Below are 18,430 nucleotides of genomic sequence, written 5' to 3' on the forward strand. Positions count from 1 at the left end.
AGGGTTCGAGTGGATCTGAGGGTGAAGGAGACTCCGAAGACCCTGGCGAAGAAGCGGGCTCCGGTGAAGACCAGGCCATTTAAGTGACTTGTACATTTTCCTTTATTTTTTGTGCTTTTGTACTTTTGTACTTTTTGTCAAGGCCATTTAGCCTTTGTAAAGACTATATGTATATATAATATAAGGCTTCTTTTTTCCCTTCGACAATTTCTGAGTTTGTTTTCCTTTGCTTTATTCTTTATGTTTGCAAAGATCGAAATGCCTTAGCATGAAATAGTTAGATCATGTTCGGAGGTTCGAATAGGCCTTGCCTTCGACATTATTTTGTTTAAGGCATCATGGGTGTTCGGTATGACCGGAAACTTTTCCCCAAAGTACTTATAATATTTTAGATTATAGTTTGTCGAGGGTAGCCTTTAGAACCGATTTAGAAATTTTGAAGGCCTTGTTTTTTATTACGGGTCTCGAACGTCTCCTAGCCGCTTTAGTATGACCGTAGCCTTTTTAGTTCGGGTGTTGCCCAGTGGGCTTGTTACCCCGAGTTATTAGGACTTGCCTAAGATAACAACCCCTGAGTGGGGATGGTCGTAGCCTTTAAAGTTCGGGCATTGCTTAATAGGTCTTGTGCCCCCGGGCTCTGATAGCCCAGGCCGTCCGAGTTTGTCTTTAGAAGGCAGTCCCCGAGTGAGAGCGATCCTTTGAACTCGGATAAAGGCGGCCCTTGGACTCGATACCTTTGGTGGATCGAACATAGGAAATTCTTTAAGAGAAAAGAAAGAAAAGAAATTTTTTAAGGGACAAGATATTTATCCGCAAGGTAGAGACTTCTTTTTATTTCTATGTGTAATATATATGGTTACACATGTGTATAAGCTTTATGTCAGGGCTCGAGTAGTCTATGTGGGCATGGTTCATTCGACCTTTTGGCCCTTACAGTAAATTCTATCGATTGAGTTGAGACTATTCAGTCACAAAGTTTCTTTCCTTGCTAAAGTCATTGTCCAAGGGTGATGCCCCCCAGTGTTCGAGGTCGACCATAGAGAAGCCTCGAATACTGCTATTGTGTTCTTCAACACCGGTTCGTAACCAGCCTTCAATTCTAAGTTAGCACAATTTACTGTTGCCTCGTTAAAAATCTTGCCCGAAAACCCATTTGGGACAAAACCGGTTCAAGGAAAAAAGAGTGCAATGCGTGCTTTCAGGCCTAAAAATTGTATCGTTCTTTGACGGTTGCCTGCAAGTGTTAGTTCGAAATACAAAAATGAATGAATGCGGTTGTACCTTAGCAGTAGTATCGCTTTAAATGAATTACGTTCCAGTTGTTTGGTAGTCGTTCACCGTTCATTGCTCCAAGTTTGTACGATCCTTTTCCGGTGATCTCGATAATTTGATATGGCCCTTCCCAGTTTGGCCCCAGCTTCCCTTCGCTTGGGTTCCGTATGCTTAGTGTGACCTTCCTTAACACTAAGTCCCCGACATTGAAGTATCGAAGGTTGGCCCTTCAATTGTAATACCTCTCGATCCGTTATTTTTGGCCGGCCAATCAGACAAGGGAGGCTTCGCGCCTTTTATCTAATAGCTCCAGGCTCGTATTCATGGCCTCGTCGTTTGATTCCTTGGTTGCATATCGAAACCTGAGACTTGGTTCTCCGACTTCGACTGGTATTAGAGCTTCGACACTGTAAACCAGCAAGAATGGGGTGGCACCGGTACTGGACTTCAAGGTCGTGCGGTATGCCCATAGGACTTCAGGCAGGATCTCCTTCCATTTTCCTTTGGTGTCGGTTAACCTCTTTTTGAGATTTTGGAGTATGGTTTTGTTGGTTGATTCTGTTTGTCCATTCCCACTAGGGTGGTAGGGGGTTGATAGGACCCTTTTGATCTTATGGTCTTCGAGAAACTTGCTTACTTTGCTGCCGATGAATTATTTTCCATTGTCGCACACGATCTCAGCTGACATTCCGAACCGACATATGATGTGGTCCCAAATGAAATCGATGACTTCTTTCTCCCTGACCTTATCATATTCCTGGGCGTCCACCCACTTAGAAAAATAGTCAATCACAAATAATATAAATTGAGCCTTACCGGGTGCCCATGGAAGGGGGCCAACAATGTCCATCCCCCATTTCATGAACGACCATGGTGACAAAACCGAATGCAGCAGCTCCCCGGGTTGATGAATCATTGGAGCATGTCTTTGACATTCATCACATTTTCGTACGAACTCCTTCGCGTCCCTTTCCATGTCGATCTAGTAGTAGCCGGCTCTGATTATCCTTCGAACCAATGATTTGGCGCCTAAACGATTTCTGCAGGTGCCTTCATAAATTTCCCTCAGAACGTACTCAGTATCTCCTGGTCCTAGACATATCGCAAGTGTTCCATCGAATGTTCTTCTGAACAGGGTTCCGTTTTCGGACAAGCTAAATCGGGTTGCCTTCGTACGCAGGCCCTCGATTCTTTTGGATCCGAGGGCAGTTTTACGGTCTTTAGATATTCTATATATTTGTTTATCCAGTCCCAAGTTAAGCTCGTTGAGTTTATCTCGGCATGGCCTTCCCCTACTACTGATCTCATGAGTTGTACGACCGCCCCAAGTTGAACTCATCGTCCTCGACCAACGATCCCAGGTTAGCAAGGGCATCGGCCTCACTGTTTTGATCTCGAGGTACGTGTTGTAGAGTCCACTCCTTGAATCGATGTAATGTTACTTGCAACTTATCCAGGTACCTTTGCATTCGTTCTTCTATGATCTCGAACGTCCCATTAACTTGGTTCACCACAAGGAGGGAGTCGAACTTAACTTCGATCACCTCCGCCCCTAAGCTTTTGGCTAGTTCGAGACCTGCAATCATGGCCTTATATTCGACCTCGTTGTTAGTCACTTTTACAGTCCTAATAGATTGTCTAACTATATTGCATGTCGGTAGCTTCAATACGATGCCAAGTCCGGACCCTTTTGCGTTCGAGGCGCCGTCCGTAAAGAGGGTCCAGATCCCCGAAGAAGTCCCCGAGTTCAACAATAACTCTTTTTCAACCTCAGGTATTAGGGCCGGCATACAGTCGGCCACAAAGTCTGCCAAAATTTGAGATTTCATGGTTGTCTGGGGCCGATATTCAATATCATATCCACTGATTTCCACGGCCCATTTGGCAACCGTCTCGAGAGCCCGGGCTTATGCATTATATTCCTTAATGGGTAAGTAGTCACAACACATATGGGGTGACATTGAAAGAACGGTTTCATCTTTCTAGAGGCGCTTAGCAAAGCGAGCGCCAATTTCTCTAGGTGAGGGTATCTAGTTTCGGCCTCGCCTAAAGTCCTACTAACATAGTAAATTGGACATTGCGTACCTTTCTCTTCCTGGACTAGGACTCCACTTACTGCTACTTTCGATACCGCTAAGTACAGGTATAACTGCTCGTCCGTATTCGGAGTATGAAGCAGAGGTGGGCTCGATAGATACCGCTTGAGTTGCTCCAAGGCCCGTTGGCACTCCGGTGTCCATGAAAAGTTATTCTTCTTCTTCAATAGTGAGAAGAATCGATGGCTCTTGTTAGAGAACCTCGAGATGAATCACCCCAGGGCGGCTATGCGTCCGGTTATCTTTGCACGACCTTCACATTGTCCACAACTGTGATATCTTCGATGGCTTTGATCTTATCAGGATTGATCTCGATTCCCCGGTTGGATACCATGAATCCGAGAAATTTATCGGATCCAACTCCAAATGCACATTTCTTCGGGTTCAGCTTCATATTGTACTTCTTCAATATGCTGAAGGTTTCCTGCAAATGTTTCAAATGGTCCTCTACTCGCAGGGACTTAACCAACATATCATCAATGTAAACCTCCATTGATTTTCCTGTTTGTTCATCGAACATCCGGTTTACTAGGCGTTGGTAAGTGGCACTGGCATTTTTTAATCCAAATGGTATCACGTTATAGCAGTAAGTGTCGTACTTAGTGATGAAGGAGGTTTTTTCCTAATTGCCCGGGTTCATCCGTATTTGGTTGTACCCGGAGTAGGCGTCGAGAAAACTGAGAATCTCGTGGTCGGCCGTGGCATCAATCATGCGATCGATGTTGGGCAAAGGGGAGTCCTTGGGACATGCCTTATTCAAATCCTAATAGTCTACACACATTCTTAATTTATTCCCTTTTTTAGGGACTACCACTACGTTCGCCAACCAATCCGGGTATTTAACCTCCCGAATGGACCCTATTTTAAGGAGTTTAGATACCTCGTCCTTAATGAAAGCATGTTTGACCTCGAACTGGGTCTCCTCTTCTGCTTGACCGGGTGGAACTTCGGGTCCGGGCTATGCTTATGAGTGGTTATTTCCGGCGGGATCCTTGTCATATCAAGATGGGACCAAGCGAAACAATATCGTTAGCTATAAGAAATTGAATGCATTTTTTCCTAAGCTCGGAGTTTAACCCTGTGCCCAGGCATACCTTTCGATCGGGAAAGTGTTTAATTAGTATGACTTGCTCCAGTTCCTGATACATTGATTTTGTAGCGTCGGAATCGTCGAGGGCTATGAAAGATCTGGGGACTCCATAGTCGTCGTCCTCGTCTACCCCTCGTTCCTTCGATTTTGTCGAGGCTGGTATCGGTGATTGCTATTTGGCCCCATCTTTGACCATCCGATTCGGATCCTCCAATGTCGAGAATATGGGTGCCGGGATCACCTCATCGACCGTGAACATCTCCTTGGCGGCCGGTTGTTCCCCATAAATTGTTTTGATTCCTTCGGGTGTTGGGAATTTCAGCACCTGGTGTAGTGTCGAGGGTATTTCTCTCATGTTGTGAATCCATGGCCTCTCGAACAAAGCGTTGTATCTCATATCCCCTTTGATTACATAGAACTTGGCTTCCTGTAGGGTTCTGGCGACGTTAACCGATAATGTTATCTCCTTTTAGTGGTCTCGCATGCCATGTTGAACCCGTTCAGGACTCGAACCGCAGGTACGATCTGATCTTGTAGGCCGAGTTGTTCCACGACCCTCGATCTGATGATGTTGGGTGAGCTACCTGGATCAATTAACACCCGCTTAATTTGAGATTTATTTACGAGTACCGATATTACCAGTGCATCATTATGCGGCTGCACGATCCCCTCAGTGTCTTCGTCGTTGAAAGACAAGGTTCCTTCCGGTTCGTAATCCCGAGTTCATTTTTCCCTTGTGATGGATACTTTGGTGCGCTTCAGCATCGGCCCCTAGGGAATGTCGACTCCACTGATGATCATGTTAATGACGTGCGGAGGTTCCCCCTGCTCGGTCTGCTTATTAGAATCCCTGTTCCTGAAGTGGTTCTTGGCCCGATCACTCAAGAACTCTCGGAGATGCCCGTTGTTAAATAGCTGGGCCACCTCTTCTCTTAATTGTCGGCAGTCTTCTGTTCTGTGGCCATGAGTGCCATGATATTTGTACATTAGGTTGGAATCCCTTTGGGTTGGATCGGACTATAAAGGTCTAGGCTATTTGGTATCTTTGATGCGTCCGATGGTAGATACGATAGCGGCGACATCGGCGTTGAAGTTGTACTCTGATAATCTTGGCGCTTCTTTAGGTCTGACGGGCTTGTCGAAGCTATTTTTGCTCATGAGTCCCCGGTTGCTCTGACCTCGGTCATTTCTCCTTTCATTTCTTATAGGGTTCCGCCAAGATCCACTACTTCTTCGGTCTCTATTGTACGGCTGATACCGATTCCTGTTTGATTTTGATTCACGATCGATGTCTCTCTTGACTCTGTCGATGGTTCTGACGGGATACACAGACCCGGAAGGGGCCCCAAGCTGATCATCTTTGACCCTGATTTTCGATTGATGGCCACAAGTGAGTTAGCATCAATCGGGTCCGCGACCGGAATTCCGATGGGATCAACGAGCGGTACCTCATCACTGGGCACTATATTGTTATTTTCACCGTGATGACCGGACTCATTGTTAACATGTAAGGGTGCTGACTGAGAGTTTGACATTTTGAGCTTTAACTTGCAATTAGATACACTTCAAAGAACAAGTGTAAAGTAGTGTGTGTTATAAAAATTTATATCAAATAACCACTATTATCCTTAGCTAGTTTAGTGGTATAACTATAAGATTGTTTGCCCTCAAAATCGGATAACAACTGAATTTATAAGTGACTTTAAGGATATGCATATTAACTTGATACAAAGTGATAAATTAAGTTGCAACTGAAATAAATAACGACAAAGTAAGTTCAAACCACAAGAATTGGACAATTTCAGTCTTGGAAGACCAGTCACCCTCGAACCGGATGTACTTCGATCGGTCTTAAGATACAAATGAATAATAGCTTAAAGAAAAATAATAATGTATTGCGTTTGAGTGCGTGTTACAATGTGTCTTATGAATTATCAGACTCCCTTTATATAGTAGAGGAGCCCTACTCTAGGTACAATTCTATAAACGGTAAATAAATCTCTTGATTTACTGATTGACAATCCCTTATCGATGTGTGTCGTGATTTCCGCCATAATATCCGACCGGTCACGGATATTTCGGCCTTCTGTTGGCTATGCTAACAATGTTTCTTCGAACTCGTTCGAGGCTAGGACCGATTCCGGGATCACGGGCTTGATATTCTTCGAAGGCAGGCGTTCTGCCCCCGGGTTCTAACCCGGTGGGACTTGGGGTCGATCTTCAGTCCTTTACTGCCACGTTTTGAGCTTGATCTACCATGTCGCAGGCGAGCTCGATTTTGATCGTATACAAAGATGACAACTTTCCAAGTGAATCTATTGATAACTTTTGTTAGTTTGATGATTAAGTTCTTCACATTTCTTGTATGGTTAATTTATAACTCATACGTATTTGTGATGGATTCTTTTTGGGTTATGAGGCGTATGAATCGATATGTTATGAATAAATTTATGAGTAATTTTGGTTTTGCGTTTGAGTATATGACTAATTTTGTGTCTGAATAGTTGAAAGATTGCGATTAAAGTGGAGGTTTTGGTTGAAATTTGGATGAGGGTATTTGTGGCCAATGTATGTTTGTTTTGTTTTAGTTGGGTTCATTATCGGGCTTCATAATTGGTGGTATCTTGATGAGAGGGGCGGTTAAAATGAGGGTGGGTAGATGGGTTAGGAAGATTTCATTGAAATGGGGTGGGTGTTTAAAATTGAGTCCGTATTTTATAAGCTGAGACCGGACTTTTTACCTGTGTAAGGGGCACATAGCTTAATGTACAATTAATGGTAGGCCCCTAAATCTTAAAAAAGTTAAATGAATGGTAAACATGACTTATTTCTAAGAGTAGAATATGATATTTTCGTAAAAGTTATTCTTCCTTCCATTGGTAGAAACTTAAATTGAGTATTTTTAAGTTGTAATAGAGTGATTTAGGAGTTGTTTGAAGAAAATCGATAACTTAAAATCTCTTAAGGAAACGTTGCTACAATTGAAATAATGCAACGGTTACAACTATTGGAATAATAGAAATAATTAAACTTGCAAAAGAGCAACATCAATAGCCATCATAACTGCCCACCAACACGAGGCAACATCAACAGCTTATCTTGTGTTCTTTGGTGGAGGGTTGAGGCAACTTTTGACACGGGGGAAATTAGGTATTCGGGGCGGGAAGAAGTTTGGTTTTGGGTTGTGGTTAAAGTAAAGAAAACGAGAGAACACAAAAGAATGGCACATTGGTATGCGTATAGAAGAAGGCGCCATCATTGTTAATTACCATGAAACAATAGTGGATTTGTGTGCTGTTGCAAGTAGAGAGAAAATGAAACTTGTGAAGAATACACAAAATGGTGAGGATATAAATTACATGCAAACTTGGGGCAGCTATGAAATTGAGTCTTGCTTGCCAACTCAAAGAACATACATACATCCAATAGGAAAGAGTATAAAGTCTTCTTCCTTCTCTTTCACTTTGAGAAACGGTGGATTTATGCGAGTTGTTTTACATCGATGTTAGTCTCATGAATAAATTGCATGTTTTTTTAATGAATTTGTCTTGATTGTTTGGCTTGATATTTGTTTGTATTTGGGTGTGAATGTCTTAAATAACATGGTTGTGCAGGTCAAAAACCAAAAAAAAAGTGTATTATTTTTCCTTTTTGAAAGATAGATTATGAGAAACAAATACACATTCCTAAAGTGACAACAATATAATATTTTCCTATGAACAAAAAACTTAGTTTGGACATGCAAAAGATACAACATCAATGCTACCAATTTTAACTTTTACAAGATGAAAGTTTGTGATGACCTGTCATCACGCCCAACTATGCCTTATAAAAAGGACTAAGCGGTCGTTGTAAATATATTCCGGCTAATAAGTTCGGAGTCGAATCCCATAGGGAATTAACCTATCAAACACAGCTACTAAACTCGCACAAATTCACACAATCAATCTTCAGAAATATTTAAGTAACAGATTGGGTTTTTATTAACTAAATATTACGTAATAAAAATGTAATAATTAACAACTAACTACGAATGGGTTGTAAACAAGAATTGGAATGATCTAAGGCTGTGATTTCCCCTATTGTCGGAATCTTTTCCGCTACGTTTCCTATAAATTTGCCTAAGTCTTCTCTATCGACCATGAGCACTCTAACTGTCGTAACTCTCTCCCGAGTAATTACCATAATTTACTAGGCATATTCTCCCGAATTACGCTAGCTGGCATTAAGTACAGCTCACTCAGATAGCATCAAGGTTTCATTATCCCTAAACCCACTTTTAAACCTCCGTATTGATCCCTCATATACGTTTAGGAGTGATGTTGTTCAACAACTACCTAAATATGCACTCTCTCCCGAGTAATACATATTAAATAGGTACAGCTAATTGAGGGCCCTTCAATCAACCACAAGAGTAATATAGTTGAACAAATAGAGAAAATACTACGGCAAATCTATATTAACTTAACAAGAAAATCATTCTTCAATAGGTTCCATCAAAACCCTAGATATAGAAATTTAGCTACTCATACTCATAGTAACAATATCCCAAATATTTTGTATAATTAAAATACAGAGTAAAGATAAAAAGATATAGAAATTGATGATTCTAACTCCCAACGGGTGATTCCACCAGCTCTTCTTGCCTCTGGCTGCAAAAGTCCCTCCAAGTGGTGTTTTTAGGTCTATTTATATGTGTAGAAGAAACCCTAAACGTGTAAGCCAAGTCCTAGTCAAACCCAAAAATGAATTAAGTCTTTAAAACTCGGATTGGACCTGGCCTCAGACCTGGCATCGCCAGCCTAACGCCTGAAGTTTGGCTGGCCTCGCCAGGCTAAAGCCTGGTTCAGCCTGGCCTTTGGCTGGCCTCGCCAGGCTAAAGCCTGGTTCATCCTGGCTTTTGGCTGGCCTCGCCAAGTCTCTCCTTTTCACTGTTCTCGAGCACACTTTCAACGTTTAAGTATCCCTTTTGCTCTACTTTCATCTCCAATTCACCTACACATAAAATAGATTTCATTATTCGCAAATAAAGTATAATTTATCATTAAAGCATATAAAATGCAAGGCATATAATGTACGAAACTATGAAATTATAGCCACACATCAATACCCCATACTTAAACATTGCTCGTCCTCGAGCAATCAAACTTCACTTGTAGATACGACCTTTTTAAGCAATTCTTTTAACTCATTACACCAATAATTTTTTTAAAAAAATAGTTTAAGCACTCAAGTGTGACATCCTCGCCTCAAGATTTGACTCACAAATACCATACCTTATTCATAATTCACTTGCTTACTCTAGCATGGATATCAACAACATTACCTTTCCTTTATGAATCATGTGCCCTCACTCAATCAAAGAGCTTAGTTCCACACACAATGAATTTTAAGAACATAGGAACTCAAGATAGACAAAATTCACTCGCTCTTAGAAATAACATTCATATGCCACAAATGATGCACCATAGGCTTTCCCGTAGTGTAATACTCTACTAATCGAGTTCATCCAGTCTAAGATCAAGTAGGACTTTCATTGGTTGTAATGTAGCCTGCGGGTCGGGTAAGATACATTTGGATATGAGTGACTACACCTCCCTTAAGCACTTTAATACATATACTTTGTCACACATCCCATACTTATGCCAAACACAACATTCCACCTTCACTTCAATTTATATTACCCCATATTTTTTTAAGAATAATTACCACTTATCAAAGAATATTCTTTTTCCCAGCAATACAACTATTTTTTTTTCTTTCTTTCTTTTTCAATTCATGCAGCTCTTACGTTTTCAAAACAGTGCACCTTTCTCCTTATTTCCTTAGTTCCACTCAAAAACCAAACCAACCACCCCACACTTTAACTTTTACAAAGTTCATAACAATTCAATTGCTCATTAGAGGTGAAAAGGTTCAAATAGATGGTTAATTCAAACAATTGGGTAAAGGTTATAGTGTGGTTGCCAAAGAACAGGATTACTGGCTCAAAGGGGTTAACTACGTTACATAACTTTTAGGTGGGTAAACTATATATATATATCTGGCTTAACAAAGAAATACCTATATCACTTCTCAGACTGAACAAGACTACTATTTCGCTTTGCACACACACAGGGCAAGTTCTAGACATCAAATGGAATGCACAGAATACATACAAAACTCACACACATATGGCACATAACTCACTCAGGATTGGTTTCATCGCGACACTCCAGTCAAAGCAGTTAAGTAAAATTAGGAATCTACGATTTAAGGTACTTATGCGAGAGTCAAAAACCGAGCCTAAGCGTCACAACCATATTACTAACTATTCTCAAGGCATAATAAAGCTAAGAGATATTGCTACAATTAAATGCATAGCTTCGTGGTTCCTACTCCTAAAAATTAAAACTAACTACACCTGGTTCAACTAAAAGCCCCTGGAAAATAACCGCGGCCCAAAGAAAAACCAAGGGGGAATTACTATACTACCTACACAAAAAAAATCTTTTTGGTATTTTCTTTTGACTTACTTCCCTCAAGAAAACTGTCTGGGAAATCCATCGTCGGGATGAGTCCAATTTTTCTGGTTTTATTTTTTTTGTTTTTTTTAACGGCACTAAATAACTAAAACACATAGCCAAATCAATTACTAAACTACTAAAACACATACTAAAACAATTAACACTAAATAACTAAATAACTAAAATTAACTATGTACAAGTCCCCACCCCATACTTAGCTCATGCATTGTCCTCAGTGCATGCACAAAATGACAAAACACAAAAAAAAAATGAGTAGGGTGTAAAGAAACTCCCTGATCAAGCAAAGCCTTCATCCTCTGACGCTCTCCACTCCTCATCATGTTCGTCCTCCTCCTCATCATCATCTCCCTCACCATCTGATTGCTCCGGTTCAGCCTCAGACTGCTTCGGTGTGTTGATATCCTCATCATCGGGGAGTCTGTATCTATCTCCTAACCCAACCAGCTGCTGAGCATGAGCATTGAGCGGGTACCGGTGCTCCAATTCAGTCCTCTCCTCAGATGTGTCCTGTCGACCTCCTATCCTTAACTATAAATCCATCATCCCATAAAGATGGGCCATAAAACTATCATCCCGAGCGTTGCGCTCGGTACTTGTCAACGATGTCATAGCAGTCTCTTCTTTCAGCCGGAGGCTAGTGATGTCCGTTTGTCGAAGGGGCTGAACGATGGTGTGGTCAAACTCTGGCTCCTCCTCAACCTTCTCGTGTCTTAAGTACTGAGTTAGAAAATAGGCAAATGGCATTCGATCGATCTTTTTACTCATTCTGACTACAGACATCTGGTAGCGGATCAGATGACCCACATTTACCTTTTGACCCGTCACAAGGAAGTAGAGTACACAGGTCCTCTCACGGCTAATGAGTGTGTCATGATTGCACGGTAGGAGCCATGCATTTATCAGTTTAAGCCACACTTGAGCCTCCGCCCTCATCTTCTTCTTGGGAAACCTCTTGTGCCGATTAATTATCTTATCCCGGACCCATGCTGTCATAGAATCGGCACCACAAAGCATGTGTCTCAACTCTCTGTATGTAGGCCGACGAATGAAGTGGTCCAATGGCTCTACAGGAACATCTGGAGCACCTAAAAAGTTACATATGGCCGTGGGTGAAAAATCTATCAATCATCCACGAATCGGCACCAGCTGTTCAGTAATCTACGGATCAAACCCTGCATAGAATTCTCAGACTAAGTTGAGATTAATATTACCTGTGTTATTGAATACATAGCTCAACCCCATATCTTGAATGCCCCTCCAAATTTCCTGATACTTTGTTTTCAAGCTGCGTTCATTGATAGTTGCTTCCGGGTGTACATGTTTAGGCCTACAACGCCTGTACCAATCCTTAGTATGCGGTGGTATGATGTTGATGCCAAACTCCCATTGGCCTTGTGGTTGTTGACGCATGGCTGCTATAGCTGCCACAGCTTGTACTCCACTTAGATTGGAGGTATCTCCTCCCCCCCCCCTTTCTCTTCTTTGGGGGAGGTGCTGAGGTCGCCTTTACTTTAGTCGGCGCAGTGGAAGTAGCCTTGGCTTTGCTTGTGTATTTTCTGGGAGGCATCGTTGTTCCTACACAAATAAGCAGTAGTCAGATAAAACTGCATTACACACTACACACATAATTTTTCTCGACTTTTCGAGGTTACTCAGACTTCACCTCGTATTTTCTTAATGTTAGAATCAAAGAACAATACATGGGCTACCCGCGAGTCACCCCACACTTAAGATTTTATCATGGTGTATGACTTCATAACACTAGTCTATTAATCCCGGAGACTCAGGCCAATGGGGACAAGGATTGCCATTGAGGCATTATATCAAACACTTAACATGCATTAGTGCCGTGGGAGTTCTTATGGAAATGAGGGGTTGCCTCATCCTCCCAAATCGGCTTGGGGGTTCCGTACTACCACATGTTTCCACAATCGCAGCACCATTCCTATGGGGTTTCATGGGGTTGGGGCACACAAACTCAATACTACAATGAAGAACAACCACAAATTTTTGTGTGTAATTGTATACTTGTACCCCGCTCGAAATTACAAAGCAAAGAGATAAAATCATACCTTTGAAGCTTTTGAGAGGAGGGAGCTGCCTGAGAATTTCTGATGAGTGTGAAAGAATAGCAAGACTAAACTTGACTTCAATGGGGATGGGGGAGACCACTATGGCAATGTGTTGTTGAGTGTTTGTGGGTGAGGGAAATTCATGCAGTGTGTTTGGTTGAGAGCAACACTGATGAGAAGATGTGTGTGCTTGTGAATTTATTTTCTAAAGCTTGATGTGTGTTTGGTTTAAGTGAGGTTAGGGTTGTTTGTATTGTGTTCAGTGTTTAGGGTGTGTAATGTGAGGAGGTTCGACTAAAATAACTTAAACTGGGCCGATATAACTTACCTGGCGTCGCCTGGCCGAGTACCTAGCGTTAGCCATGCATCGCCAGCCTAAAGCCAAGCAGAACCTGGCGTTAGCCAGGCGTTGCCAGCCTAAGGCTAAGCAGAACCTGGCATTAGCCAGGCGTCGCCAGCCTAAGGCCAAGCAGTACCTGGCGTTAGCCAGGCGTCGCCAGCCCAAACGCCAGCTTTGGCTGGCTTTATCCTGGCGTCACCTGCCCCAGCGCCTGGTGTACGTCAGGTGATGCTGAAACCCTGTTCGACTTGCCCAAACTCGCCTGCAAACTTGTTAGTACCTAAAAACAAAACAAAAAAGAGAAAATTCTAACTACACTAAAAATCAACTACGAATTGGGTTACCTCCCAACGAACGCCTGATTTAACATCGTGGCACGACGTAAATAATTGCACTTAAGGGTCGCTTAACCTTGGTAGCTCGAGCAAATGAGTCACCAACACTACTTTCGCATCTTCCATGCCCAAATAATGTTTTAACTTGTGCCCATTGACTCTAAACGTGCGAGAGTCATCTGATGCAGCAATCTCTATGGCTCCGGTGGGGTGAATCTCCACCACACTAAATGGTCCCGACCATCGTGACTTTAACTTACCCGGGAATAACCTCAACCTTGAGTTGTATAGCAATACCTTATCTCCGGGTTTAAAACTCCGCTCAAGAATATTTTTATCGTGCATTATTTTCATTCTCTCCTTGTATAATCTTGTGCTCTCAAAAGCGTGGTAACAAAATTCATCAAGCTCGTGTAGCTCTGTGACTCTACTTGTGCCCGTAGCTTCTATATCGAGATTCAACTGCCGCAGTGCCCATAAAGCTCTATGCTCTAACTCCACTGGTAGGTGACATGCCTTACCAAATACCAATTTATATGGCGTCATACCAATCGGAGTTTTGAAAGCGGTACGATAGGCCCAGAGTGCATCATCTAACTTTCTTGCCCAATCCGTTCTTGTAGCATTCACAGTCTTTGTCAAAACACTCTTTATCTCTCTGTTCGACACTTCTACTTGCCCACTCGTTTGTGGATGATATGGGGTGGCAACTTTGTGACGTACACCATACTTTTCTAACAGTTTTGCGAATGCTCGATTGCAGAAGTGAGTGCCTCCGTCACTGATTATCGCCCTTGGAGTGCCAAATCGGGTGAATATGTTCTTTCTCAAAAAACCAATTACCCCCTTAGCATCATTTGTCGGGAGCGTTGCAGCCTCCACCCATTTCGACACGTAGTCCACAACTACGAGTATGTATTTGTTGCTATATGAGCTGACAAAAGGCCCCATGAAATCGATTCCCCACAGGTCAAACACTTCTACCTCTTGAATTGGGTTCATAGGCATCTCATGTCGGCGGGAAATATTCCCAGTTCGTTGGCATTCGTGACAACCTTTCACCCATAAGTGTGCATCTTTGAACACTGTTGGCCAGTAGAAGCCTGATTCCAGCACTTTCGCGGCGGTCCTTACTCCTCCGAAGGGGCCACCATATGGTGATGCAAGACAAGCCTGCAAAACAGAAGATTAGTCTATCTCGGGGATACATCTCCGGATCATGTTATCAATACAAATCCTGAACAGGTAAGTCTCATACCAATAATACATGTGACAGTCACGAAAGAACTTTTTCTTTTGAACAGAGGAAAGATCATAGGGGACAATACCGCTTGCCAGGTAATTTGCAATATCTGCATACCATGGGACTTCCTCCAATGTCACTGCTAGCAATTGTTCATCTGGGAATGTCTCAGTTATATCTTCTATCTCGACTTTCTTTTCAGCTCTCTCCAACCTTGAAAGGTGGTCTGCCACTTGGTTCTCTACCCCTTTTCTATCACGGATCTCCAAATTAAATTCTTGTAGCAAAAGAACCCAACGGATCAAGCGTGGATTTGACTCCTTCTTTGCTATCAAGTACCTAAGTGCTGCATGGTCAGTATAAACAATCACTTTTGAACAAATCAAATAAGACCTGAATTTGTCGAATTCAAACACCACAGCCAACATCTCTTTCTCAGTCACGGTATAATTGAGTTGTGCACCGCTTAGCATTCTGCTTGCATAGTAAATTGGGTGCACCAGTTTGTCCTTCCGCTATCCCAGGACTGCTCCTATAGCATAGTCACTCGCATCACACATGAGCTCAAATGGTTGCTCCTAGTTGGGTGCAATGATGATTGGTGCAGTCACCAGTCTCCTCTTCAGCTCCTCAAATGCTAACCTGCAGTCATCAGAAAACACAAAAGAATGATCCTTTTCAAGGAGTTTACATAATGGGTTAGCAATTTTAGAGAAATCCTTTATAAATCGCCTGTAGAACCCGACGTGCCCGAGGAAACTTCTTACTGCCTTAACTGAAGTGGGCGGTGGCAACTTCTCAATCACCTCAACCTTAGCATGGTCAACCTCAATACCCTTACTAGACACTCGATGCCCCAGCATTATACCTTCTTGTACCATAAAATGGCACTTCTCCCAGTTCAGCACTAAATTTGCCTCCACACACCTTTTCAACACTCTTCTTAAATTGTGCAGACAGTCTTCGAATGAATCCCCCACCACAGAGAAATCATCCATAAAGACTTCCATAATATCTTCAACCATGTCAGTGAAAATGGCTAACATACACCTCTGAAAGGTGGCCGGTGCATTGCATAAGCCAAACGGCATTCTCCGAAAGGCAAAGATGTCATACGGACAAGTGAATGATGTCTTCTCTCTATCCTCAGGGGCTATGGAAATCTGATTGTACCCCGAATACCCATCCAAAAAGCAGAAGTGAGACCTCCCTGCCAGTCTATCCAACATTTGGTCAATGAATGGTAAAGGAAAATGGTCTTTCCGGGTGGCTGTGTTCAGTTTTCTATAATCCATAAAAATTCGCCAACCCGTAACTGTACGAGATTAGATCAACTCATTATTCTCATTGGGCACTACAGTCATTCCACCCTTCTTTGGCATACACTGAACTGGGCTAATCCAGTTACTGTCAGAGATGGGAAGATGATTCCCGCATCTAACCACTTGATCACTTCTTTCTTCACCACTTCTTTCATGTTGGGGTTTAGCTTTCTTTGATGTTCTCTGAAAGGTTTGTGCCCATCTTCCAGTAGAATCTTATGCATACAAAATGTCGGGCTGATCCCCCTAATATCCGCAATGGTCCAGCCAATTGCAGTCTTGCATTCCATTAACACCTGCAAAAGTTGTTCTGCCTGCACATCTAACAAACTGGATGAGATAATAACAGGTAAAGTGGATTTAGGTCCCAAGAAAGCATACCTGAGGTGAGACGGTAACGGTTTTAGTTCCAACTGTGGTGGCTCTTCAATTGACGGCTTAGATGGAGGAGTTTTTCTTTCTTCTAAGTGTAAGGGCTCGAATTTGAGCTCTCTTTTCCAGTACCCTCGCCCTTCAAGGGCCAAAACCCACTCTGCCAAGTTTTCACCATTCATTTCTTATAAGTTCATGAGGCATGCTGCTAGAGGGTCTTTTGCATTCAGAGTCTCATCTTCCTCCTCCAAGATCACATCCACAGCTTCTATTAGAGAGCAGTTAGCAAACTCACTAGGTCGCCGCATAGATTTCTGCACATTAAACGTTATCTCTTCATCGTTCAGTCTCATCTTTAGCTCTCCAATTTCACAATCAATTAGGGCTCTCCCAGTGTCCAAGAATGGTCTTCCCAAAATTATGGGAATGACAAAATCTGATGGGAAAACAAACTGACAAAATCTGATGGGAAAACAAACTTCCCCACCTGTACTAATACATCATCAAGGATACCAGAGGGCCTCTTCACTGTCCGGTCGGCCAACTGTAATAACATAGACGTGGGTCTAGCTATTCCAATGCCTAACCTTTTGTAGATAGCCAAGGGCATCAAGTTTATGCTTGCCCCCAAATCACAAAGTGCCTTAGCAAACGCATAGTTGCCTATTGTGCATGGGATTGTGAAACTCCCTAGATCAGATAACTTCTCAGCTATGGGTCTTGTCACAATAGCACTACATGTCTGAGTCAGTGTAACCATGGCCAAGTCTTGAAAGTCGAACTTATGAGACATCAAGTCCTTCATCATTTTTGCATAACCAGACATTTCCTTTAAGGCATCAATCAATGGAATATTTACCTGAATTTGCTTGAACATCTCCAAGAATTTCTTATATTGCTCATCTTTTTGATATTTGGCCAATCTTTGGGGGAATGGTGCTGGAGGCCGCTTCTTTAATGTGGTTTGATTTTGAACCTACTCTGGCACTATTTCTGCTGCCTTCTCTTGCTCTGACTCAGTTTCCTTCGCGACTTCTTTTTCTTTGCTTGTTTCAGCTAGCGCATGTTGTACCATCACCTCTGTTAACCCTGTTGAGTCATCTATCTCGATGGGTACTGGCACAAGTGTTTCAGTAGGTCGGCTTTCGCGAACCATCTATTGCTCCAGATCTAGGTCTCTACCATTTCATTGACTCACTGCCATAAGTTGTTTCGGGCCCTATTCTTTTGGATTAACTTGTGTTTCTGCAGGTAACGTCCCTTGAGGATGATTGTTTAGAGCCATAGAAATCTGTCCTAATTGAATTTCAATACCCTTTATCGCTGATTCATGCGAGTCTACCATATGTTGCATTTTTCCTCTGGACCCAATCAATTGTTGCAGCATTCTGTTGTTGTTGTCCAGCATTCCCTCAAGTTTAGTAAACCCATCATCTGGTCTCATAATCTGTTGTTGTTGAGGTTGTTGATAAGTCAGCTGCTGATTTTGCTAAATGTAGCCCTGTTGCCTTTGGTAAGGCGCAACTTAATCCAGTGGTCGCATAGCTCCAGGATTGTTGTTGTTATTGTATTGCTGTTGCGCTAGTCTATATTGTTGATTATGTTGACCCCAATTCTGACCACCTTGCCTCTGTCCCCCATAGCTGGCTACATAATTCATATCTTCATGATATTGCTGGTTGTCACCTTCCGCACTCCACGAGCAAACATATGGTTGGTTAATACATGGTGTACATAAGCCCCCATTAGTTGTGTCAACTA

This window comes from Nicotiana tomentosiformis, chromosome 8 (assembly GCF_000390325.3).
Source record: "Nicotiana tomentosiformis chromosome 8, ASM39032v3, whole genome shotgun sequence".
Classification (NCBI taxonomy): Eukaryota; Viridiplantae; Streptophyta; class Magnoliopsida; order Solanales; family Solanaceae; genus Nicotiana; species Nicotiana tomentosiformis.